The sequence below is a fragment of the Falco biarmicus genome, chromosome Z (genome assembly GCF_023638135.1).
Source record: "Falco biarmicus isolate bFalBia1 chromosome Z, bFalBia1.pri, whole genome shotgun sequence".
Classification (NCBI taxonomy): Eukaryota; Metazoa; Chordata; class Aves; order Falconiformes; family Falconidae; genus Falco; species Falco biarmicus.
This window is the reverse complement of record NC_079311.1, coordinates 37,505,073-37,516,469: the sequence shown is the minus strand read 5'-3', so window position 1 is coordinate 37,516,469 and position 11,397 is coordinate 37,505,073.

Here is an 11,397-nt window from a genome sequence, read left to right as displayed (position 1 = left end):
CACTTAACTTAGGAGCAAGAATTGCACCCTTAGTCATATAAAGCAACAGTGAAAGTTAACATTTTGCAGTGTAATCACCACGTTTCATGTAATCTCCACCATCAACTTCAACTGGTTTGCTATGTCGTTCATAGCAAAAATATTTTAAATGACTGCCTGCTCTGCCACACAGCAATGGCTGCTGCTGCCTCTCAAGAGCAGCAGACACCACTGTTTTGTCGTGGACATAGGAAACATGGCTGCAAATTAGAGGGATGGTATTAGTAATAATTGTTTTTTCTCAGATCACCTCAACCAGCTAAAAATAGATGAGTAACAATAAATCAATAAAAATAAACATAGACAGATAACAGTTATATTCACACAACATATTCCCCAAAGGTTTTGGAACAGCTAACTAGATGTCCTTGAGTGTTAATATTGCCTTTCTGTGTGATACAACAGATTTCAGATTTATTGTATCTTTTTCCTGACATTTAACTTTATGCTTTGCTGACCACAACCTTCTGCATATGTCAGATGTTGTCAGCTCTCCACTTGATTTGATGGCATATGATTGAATAGGACATGGTTTGAAGTGGTAGCGTTTTTCAGCCAAAGATTTTATAAATGTATTTTTTCATCTGTCAGTAAATGGGCTCTTAGAAAATAACTACCTATAAAAGCTTTCATGTTTTTCAATACCTTAAGTCTTATTTCTGGTGCAGCTGCCTCTCCTTTCCCCTCCTTTCCTGAAGACATCACCATACACTGCTCAGTGTGTGATGGTTTCCCAGCTGAGGTCTCTGTAAAGCCTTTTGTACCAGAGCCATGGCTATATCCCTGCTCCACTCCAGCAAGGACTTGCTGTCTTGGTAATTACTGCAGGCATCGGCTTCTCATTTTCCTTTCGCTGAGTTCTCAAGATAATTACATCCTATTGAGGGCATGGGGATAGCAAGTGGATCATAGACTTGGTACTTTTCCTCAGTTTTAAAGAGCAGTTGTCACTTTTGTGGAGAAACTGTAAACAGACCCTCAGTGAAACCTGGCACCCACTGAATGATGCCTTGGCTTCCTATTCAATACATCCACAGGAAACAAAGGCAGCAGGCAGGAGTCCTTACAACAGGAAAACTGCTTTATCTCAGACTGTGAAGGAAATCTGCCAAGTAACATCACTACATAAAGTAACATCGCTGACCAGTGGAAGCAGGGTCCTAAACACAGATACTTGCTTCCTTCTTACCGAGAGTGGGTTTGTGTGCTACTATGTGAATCTGTGTTAAAACCAATATTTTAAAGGATTTCAACATAGCCTTCTTCCAACAGCAGTGATAATTGCTAGCAATCTGTATTCTATCACTGAGAATAATCCCAGAAGACTATATTGCTGACTTGGGTTGTTCACCCCATATACAAATGACACGTTTCCGTGTGGTGAGACATGTCAACTACATGCAATGCTGGGCAGAAGAACTTAAATTTAGGAAGACAATTTATCTAGTTAGATACAATTACCCTATGTATAATTTGCAAATTATCCTATCTATAATTTGTTCCTAACTAATCAGTGCAAAAATCTCATTTTCTGTTGTCATATGGTTTGGCATTTTCTTTCTGATTTTGTGAAAGCATAGGGTTTGGTCTTTGGGGTTTTGGTTTCTTTCTTTGTTTGTTTGTTTATATATTATCCTCAGAATAGTTCTGGCAATACTACTGTGCTGCATCAAAGCCAGAACATCAACCCATATTGACCTATGCAGAAAATTGTCACCTAAGTTATCAAAATTGTTCTGGATTGTCAGTTTATTTAGAAAAACATGAAACGACTCCTCAGTCCAGTTTAAAATATTTTACAGGGATTTTTCCCTAAACACACAAAAAAACCAGCTTTTAGAAGAGTCACATATGGATGTTACATTGTTTTGCAGTCTGAATCATTGACCAGAAAGTCTAAATTAAATAATAGATTTGATTTGTACTTGAAAGTATACATCTCAAGTTATTTCAGCAAAGTCAGATATTACTAAACTTGGAAAAAGCAATTTCCTTTTTCTCAGGCACTCAAGTAGCAGTGAATCAGAAAGCAAGAACCTTTGATCTCTCAGAGAAGGTTCTGCACATTCATCTTTCTGACCCCAAGTTCTGCAAATCTTCCCAGCTTTGAGTTACATATGAATTTAGAATATGAGCTAACCATCTATTCTTTAGATAGGCAGAATAACACTATGGATGTTCAGAAAACAACTACAACTCTTCCAAAAAAAGAAATCACACAGAAATAAAACAAAACCTTGACATAGTCTTCTGCCTCTTTAGGTACCAAAAATAACCCATGATAAATACAAAGCATGTTGCCCAAGTTTCATGAATGTTGAGGGAATCACGGTACAGCTCTTGCTTTCTTCTAGTATTTTCAACAGTGCATTTAAATCTGTACATTAAAAAATATCATTCTAATAGAACTGACTTTCAAAGATGCTAGGTAATTATATTTAATAACACACTGTAATTAAGTATAGGCAACAGAAACCAAATTTTAATGGGAATGGAAAATGAATTTAGGTACTCTAGCTTTTATCACTCCTTCTAAGGAAAAGAAGAAAATTGTTGACAGAATTGACAGTCTTTAATCTTTAACATTACAAACTGCATTCTTTAGTAGAGTCTCCAGTGGAATATTGAACATCTGAAAGTATCTGATGTTCATACATCTGAAAGTATCACATTATGTGTTTGAATGCACATGCTAATTAAGCATGGAAGACTTGTATAGTGCTGAACTAACTGCATAGTATTTAAGGTTTTCAAGTTCACCAAGAACTTTTCTTTAAAGAAGAGAAAAGGGAACCGGTGTAAAACAAGCCAGTTAAATCAAATCTTTTTTCAGTTGACAGAAATAAACCAGAATTTTCAAAAATATAATAAATTAATGTCTTCATATTCCATTGGGATCTTCCCTGTTGGCACACTTCCCTTCCCACAATGTTTTAAAGATGATAAAGAACAAAATTATAAACAAAAAATATTTTAAGAAAAAACTAACCCACCCAGTTATCAACCATCCTGACAGATGATCAACTCTCTAGATAGGGTATTTGTTGTTTTTCTGGGTTGGTTTTCTTTTCAATGGATCTATCATGATTAAGCTCCCTTGGAGACTGCTTGCTGTTGTAATTGTATTGTATATATGGCATTAAAGTAATTCATAAAGTACTAAGATTTTTATTTGACCATACTTCAGATTTCTCATAAAATAAATCTGCCATCACTTTTGCTGATACACACATTTGTGTTTCATGAAATGACTAAAGCCAGCCTATCTTTCCTCACATTTGGAAATATAAAAGATAACAAAAATATCCTGAAAAGTAATCCTATGCCAGATACACCACTTCTCTGTGCAGATGATGAACTAAAAGATAAAAGATGCAGTGAAACACGATTCTTGCTGCCCACACTGCTGTCAGCATGGCAGCCTCTGTTGCCAGGTGGGGATTTTTCTCCTACATCACAGTAGCTATGTCCAAATGCCAAAAAAAGTCCTTAATCAGTCTGAAATGAAATTTCAAATATATATACTAATAATTATAACAGGCTGGTATTTTTTTTTTTAAGTAGAGCCCACAGAAAACAACCAACATACCCTAACATTATAATGTCCAAATGATAATGTTTTGGCTTTCTAGACTATGTTTTTATGTCAACATTTAGATAGAAAGCACTAGGATTAAAGAGAATAGGTTACATTAATGATTATATAGTGGTTGTAGTTTTTCTTGTTGGATCACATATTTTTAGCACAATAAGTAAAATAAATAATATTTAGGCTGTTAATCTTACTTGGTAAAACATAAGAAAATGGTAGACAATGGGTTTTTTTCTGCCGCATCTGCAGCAATTGTAACAGAGAAACTATCATGCCTGAAGAAAGTAACCTTGTTTCTATTATTTTTCTCAGAATGTTTGACCATAGGGACGGGTGAAGAAAGATGGAAAACAATTAAGACCAGTTATGAAGTTCTCCCAGGAAAAAATAATCTCTTCAGCTGTGGGAACACAAAGGGGTAAAATCTAAACAACATGCAAACTGTTTTAAAGAAAAAAACAGCATTAAAAATGCCCATAGCAGGGTTGCCTTTCTCTCTTCGTCTATTTTATCTGTAGCAATGTCTAAATTCTACTAGAAGAGAATGCCCCTGGCAGTTCAGCTGAGCATTTCTGAATGAGTTAAAGAACCTAAACCACCCAGTGCTTATCGTAAGCTCAGTATTTATAACAACACTCCTCTTCATAATGAATCAAAATAACACACACAGCATGTAAAGGTAACAACCTTTAACTAAGAATATACATAACCTTAGAAAGACATTCTAAAATATAACTACTGACCACGACACCTGGAGTTAATGTACTTTCCAGTTACTACATCACGTTGTTTTAAAGTCCACTAACGCTCCTAGTGGTGTCTTCTGCTGCTTGATACACCAGCTACTGTGTTCTATTGCAACTACTCTGTATATCACTCGTTGCCATACTGTATGCATTTCACCCCCACCATTTTTCCTACTAGTAGTAGTATTAGTGAAACGGTATGTCTGTTGTAAAACAATACATCAGAGGGACAGTATTAGTTTATATTTGTGCCAGGATGACTATAAGCTATCCTCAGTGACTGTGCTGGATCACAGAAGAAACAGAAAGTCAGACTGCTGATGTCTTTCAGGATGTGTCAGAGAGCCAGATCAACTATGTCATTAGTATGCATATCTCTCCCACCAGTGGGTGTCTTCCCTCACCTGACACCTATGACGAGGGTAAAAGGATGCAAATCCATCAACTAGTTTCTGTACTCAGTCTCTCTTTGGGCACTTGCCTGCTCAGACTGCTGAAAAATTTGCAGAAGTGGTGTGCAACAGAGTTTATTCTCTTCACTTACTAGCATAGTTGAGGTCTACTATGGCCCCTGCTATATGCCTTTTCTGTACTAGCCCAAGCCATTTGTTCATCTTTTCAGCATAGATCAGGCTTTCTAAATGTCCTGTTATTCCCATTGTTGTTCTCCAGATCTCTTCAAATGGTCTGCATATTTCTGGACCCAAAACTGGAGATGATATCTTGAGTTTTCACTAGTTGGTTGAAGTCTTCCGCCCTCCACCCCACCCCACCCCCCTGCCCCCACCCCACTCCAGAAATGCATTGTCTTTAATTTGCTGATCTTCCTTCTTTATGTTTCGCAATCACTTTCACCCATACTGTCTTCTGCTATGTTACTCTCAATTTCTTCTTTATTGACAACAATTACAGATGCCAATACTCTCCCGCAATTTTCTCTACTTTCTGCTTAAAAGAAAGAGAATTCACTATCAATCCTTTCCAAGACTTGCTGAACTGAAGTATCTTGCTCTATTCTTTTCTCAGCTAGCCTTTGGATTGCTAAGGTCTCCCACATTTTCCGTAGGCAATCCCATTATAATATTTTAAGTCTTAAAAACACTTTTTACCTTACTCTCCCACCTCATTCTTTAACTAAAGAGGTCTAAAATCACTCAAAGTGACTAAAAAGGGGTCTTGTTTTAATGTAATATCTGTTTAAAGATGTTATTTCATTTATGAATTATTAATACTCACAGCCAAATTAAAAACAAAACAAAATCTGCATGCATACCAATTACAAAATTCTAACATATGGAAAGAGTACCATTGGTCAACATATCTCAAATTTAACGTGATAAATCTGAGGTTTATTTTTTTATTTTGAAATAAAATAAACAGTTACAAAGAGGAAAAGTTTAACAAACTACGAGACCCAATTTTGTTCTACATTTTTCCACTGATTGAACCTTTACTTTGCATCCCATCTTCACAAACATCAGAGAAATCTCGATTATAGCTTTTTTAATTATTACTAAAGACAAAATGAATTAACATGAATATCACAAAAAGATCATGTACATAAAGTCACTACTCCTGTAAAGGGAGTATTTAATTTTAAGTGGGATATAGTTTTCCAGGATTTTCCAAGAATTGGGTTAATCAGTAAAGAGAGTTCATATTAGTCAAAATGTCAGTGAAAATAACACAGGTCTTGAAATGTGAACATCTGTTTGTTGTTTGAATGAGGCTGGGATCTTTGACTTGTTCCATATAGAGTACTAATAACCAGAAGACATCATGTACCTCCAGCATTCAAATCTGGATGACTTATAGGTAAAGTTTCCTACATTTCAAATCCAGTCGCCTCAGCCAGCACTCAGTTACAGAGGGTTCATTTCTAAATGTCATATTCAAATGACACCTCTTCATTTTAATTCACATTTCACAAACTCACAAAATGTTTAAATGTTCTGCCCAAAATTCCATCAAATATGAACAAATTCACTTAATATTAAATCCATTTCCACCAGTGTTACTACCTAGGTCAGATTTTGTTCTGGTTTAACATGTGCATATAATCAGTGTCACTGATTTGAGCAAGAATAGATGCACCTCTTCTCTTTATGTCTCTGACTCACTTACGAATTTCTATGTTGTCAACCTCTGCATGTTGGTGTCTTTCCCGCCTATATAAATCCTTTCATCGCATGGTGCATTCTGCTTTATCCACCACCACCCTCCCCACCCCCCACCCCCCGACATTTCTTAAAGTACTCAAAATGCTCTTCAAGCAAAACCCTGCCTCATGGTGGTATTCCATATGCATGCACTTACTGCTTTTAACTTAAGGGGAGCAAGCATGACTGCAAGCATTTGGTGCTAGAACTGTAAATGGTACATTCCTTTTGGCATTCATCTAATCTGAGCAGGCAGCAATGTGTTTCAGAAACTCTTTATGTTGGTCAGGAAAGACATTTGGGAAGAACGAAGAGCAATTTTTTCCTTCCACTTAGCCTGCCAACCTACCTTCTTTCGTATACAAATAATTGTTCTTTAAAACAAATACTTAAAAAGTAATTTATGAGAATTGGTCTCAAAAAAATAAAGTTCCTTAGAAATCTGAGCAGTGTAAATAGGGAACAAACAGTAATTAGCAGCAATCCCTCCAGATATATACTACATTTTTTAACCAGGAATTAATTACATACTGATGTGGTCTTCAAGCCATTTCTCTCTCCACTGGAAAGAAAGCACTGGACTGAGACAGAAAACCTGAATTGCATCTGGCCATTTACTGGTTTGTAATCCCTAGCCAAGTCTTTGTGTGACATTTTCCCTGTGTGCTAAATTGTACAAAATTTCTCGTTGGCCTGTTGGTGTAAAAACTGATGTAAAAGTATTATGCTGTACATATCTCATTCAACTGTATTAACAGAAATATCTGTTATATCTGATCTGCTTATTTTTCAAAAAGAAGAAAATAAAGGGAAGAAGTTCAGTATATAATTTTCTTGAGAAGGTCATTGGCCACTGTTACTCTCAGAAAGATCACCCATTCAGATTTATTCATTTCCCTCTTTGAAAGTTGTCTGGATGTGTCAAAAAAAACTTGAAATCTTCCCTAGTAGAACTGGGAAATTCTACTTTTGCTAGTAAGTAAGGTATACCAAAAATCAGACAAGCTGAGTTATTCGCACTAATTTTGGGGATTTTTATTTCTAATCCTGGCCAAAGTCATAGGATAGAAGAAGTGGAGTAGTACCTATTTATTTATTTATTTATTTCAAAGTAGCCCCTCTTCATCAAAGACCAAATGAGTTCTGGTCACTCCGTACACATGTTCAGTCAATGAGCAAACCTAAGCCAAAGCCTACTGGACTTAATTTGTTCTATTATCCCCTAAATTCTCTCAAGAATTGAACATCTATTTTTTACAATTCAAAGATGTTGCTGGGACTACTGTCTCTTTTCCCACAGATGGGGAATTAAAGAGGGGGGCAGGGGGGAGGGGAGCAACAGACACACTATCAACCCCTGCATGTAACTTTTACTCTTCAATTGCTTGCTTGCTTTCTCAAACTATGGTATAATTAAGATCTTTTGTCATTTTAGTCTTGCCTCCTGTAAACAAAGATGATCATGTCAGTGAAATTGGAAGTCCATAGTTTTATCTACTGACTTACTATTTCTTTTGAGACTGAGCTGAGAATTCCAGGTTTATTTTACAGCAAAAATGGCTTTAAATGAATACTCAAGAAAGCTTTCATCTGACATGGTCTTTCCTCTTTAAATTTAAATTAATTTTATATAAAAATATATTTATATTATATATTTATATATAATATAAATATATATATATTATAAAATAAATAAAATAAAAAATAAAGTTAAAAAGATAAAACCAACCACTGGAGAGCTCTTTTAAAAAGAAAATTGCCTGCAAAAAATGCATGTATATTGTCATACCTTACAGACTAAACAAAACATGTCCATAGCCAAAACTAATTTTTCTAACTTCTAAATCAGTGTCTGCGCTGGTACACACAGTGATGAATCCCATTACCATAGAGCTGTGAAAAGGAAGTTGCCTACAGTTTTCAAAAGAGTGGTGGGGCGATAGTGTGATGGATATTAGGGCAAAGACAATGGTTAGAAGCATCTGCTGGCTGGGGTTAGGAATGCTCTCCATGCCAGCCCTGAGGCATGTACCAGTGCCCGGCATGCTCAGCATGAGCTGCCAGCTAACTGCCCATGCTTGTGTAGAGGTCTCTGCTGGAGCCCAGCATATGCGATCTATAAGCAACCAAATTCAGAGGAACTGAGGAGGTACTGCAGATTTCTTCTCAAGCAAAAGCAGCAGACTAGGAGTACAGTCCTTCCACACACCCACTGCATCTCCTGTAGGTTCCTTTGTGGTGAAAGCATTACCATGGTGGAGCTTCAATCGTTAGTAACAGCTGAAGTGTGTAGCAAATGAAGTTAGAGGGAGAGAGATATTTTATTTTGAAACTGGAGTATTTTGAAATGAAAGCATGAGAATCAAGCAAGTAAATTCTGATATGTCCAGACGGAACAGATTTACACACCATGTTGTAAGTTTGGAAGAAATGATAGGTTTTGAAATATTGGCAGCTATTTTATAAAATAGCATTAAAACAACATAAAGAAATGAAATTTTCATTTCATACATTTTGTAAGTTTTCCTGAACCTTCAGGAAGAAAAATGTTGTTCCAGTTTTATACAGAAGGAATTTGGACATGTGTATTAGTCATTTTGCTACGGATAAGAAAAGGTTTGAGTTAGTAAAAGGAAAACATTTCTTAAAAGTCCTCTTTTGTAACTTGCAAGTTTATCTTTCTCTTAGTTTGATAGGTCCCCACACTGGAAAAAATCAACAATGTAACAGCACAGAGTACAAACCCCTGCTGTTACAAGACCAAGTCGGTTGTTACCACACCAAATACCGCGTCCTTGAAACCAAGCTGGAAAACACAGGGACAAATCTATTGCAAGCTAAACCAAGAATGACTTTGGTCTCTGACATTCAGAAAAAGATTGAACTTGCACATACTTCCATGTATTTGAAAGTTAAAATTCAAGAAGCTAAAGCTGTTCCTATTCAAGCTTCTGGTTTCTGTTCTAAAATACCCATTTTAGTGACATTTCAAACCATAAAACATATTTGTGTGGGAAACAGATGACTAATACTGTCTCTACAAATGACTGTTAAATTTTCTGTTGAACTTCCAATTCTAATTGCCATTGAATGCACTTTAAAAATCTCTTGTTGAAAATAGTCTTAATATGAAAGTTTCTTTTCCTAAACTAATTCAGATTAAAAGACCCAGTAGATAAGCACTATTTTCAAGTTTCTGAGGAAACACAACTATCTAAAGATATCACAATAAACAGAATATAGTTATAAATACTAGTTTGCATTAAAGTAAATTATCTCATGCATCTGTATAGTACAGAATAATATGCTTTCTTGACTGCAATGCAACATTGATTTTTTTAAAAATTAAACAATCTAACTTCCCATAAGAAGTTTAAAGTGATGCTGTACAACTTAAATGACACAACAATGTTCAGACTGTGGTAACTTCTACAGATGCAGACCAGTAGCTAAAATCACAGCCAACGAAGACCATAAAATAAAGCTGAAGTGTATTACTTTTGAGTCACATCCTTTTTGAATCTCTTCACATCATGACATTAGTCTACAATACACAAATCTCACTTATTTATACCCCTGGACTAACATAGCGTATATATCTATTCCACATCATCAGCTCTACGGATTTTAACCTGGTCTGGACTAATCAGTGGGAGAAACAATGGAGCTGAGGATCCACTGGTTTGATTAGCGACTTTTGAATTCAGGAAATACTTCATTTAAGACAACACATATTCTTTATCTGTTAATTGTTGACCAGATACGTTTTTGTTCCTTTTAGTAGCTGCTACATTACTTCTGCATGAGGCACTTGCATCTGTACCTGTTGAGGTACCAGCTAAACTGTATTTCCATAAATTTATAGCTGGACCATAATGTTAACCAGAGGTTTTCAGTGTTACCACCTCTACTATGACCATCACAGCATGGGCAGTGTCTGCCAGGGCAGAAATGATAGCTCATGCTCCCCCGTCCCCATTCCCACCCACTGCTCAAGAAGGAACCTCAAGCCCCGTTGTGGTTGTATGTCTTGGAGCAATGCTGACCCTGGGGTCTGATCTTCCCCCCTTCTTCAGACAGGCTGCCCATGTAGCAGCACTTATTTCTAGAGGAGGGGAGAAAACACATCAATGCCTTCTGGCCAAATGCTTTTTCCTCTGCTCTCTAAACCATTTCCAGCAGACAGGGGAGCACCTTGGCTGTGACAGAGGCAGTCTGGCTGGCTGTTCTTCCCAGGGAGAGGAGAGGCAGGATAAGCAGCCAAACAGAGCCACTGCTGCTGCTTCTCTCCACCCCCCACCCCCCCGTAATAAAATTCTGTGTTTGCATCCATCTGGCTTTGGTGGTATTTTTCAGTTCTGCAATCTGGACACACTTTATGTGCTGTTACATAACTGACAGGATTTTTTTTTTAATTGTTTTTTGCGTGGAAATGATTTAACAGAGTTACTGTATCCCTATGATTACTGGACTTGTCAAATTATTTTGAAGTGTTCGTTAGTAAGTAATTAATCAACTAAAATGGTCCTCTACCTTAGTAGGATTACTTGGTGGCTTTTGAAAAATGGTATTCAGCTTTGGCTACTAGATAAGCAAAAGACTGTAAAATGATTAGGTGTTGCTCAGACTTTCAAAATGAGGCCAACCTTAAATCCAAATGTGAATTTGAAAAGAAACAGGAAAGCAACTATGAACAAAAATGGGTTTGGCAGCAAAAAGGGGAGGCAGAATTTTAAGATTTTTTTCTTTTAGTACAACCAGGTTTTTAACGTTCATATCAACTGCTACTTGCAGTGATCATTTTGTGACCCAATGGATTTTATTTTTAGGATAATTCCGAATATATGCAGTTGACTTTTTT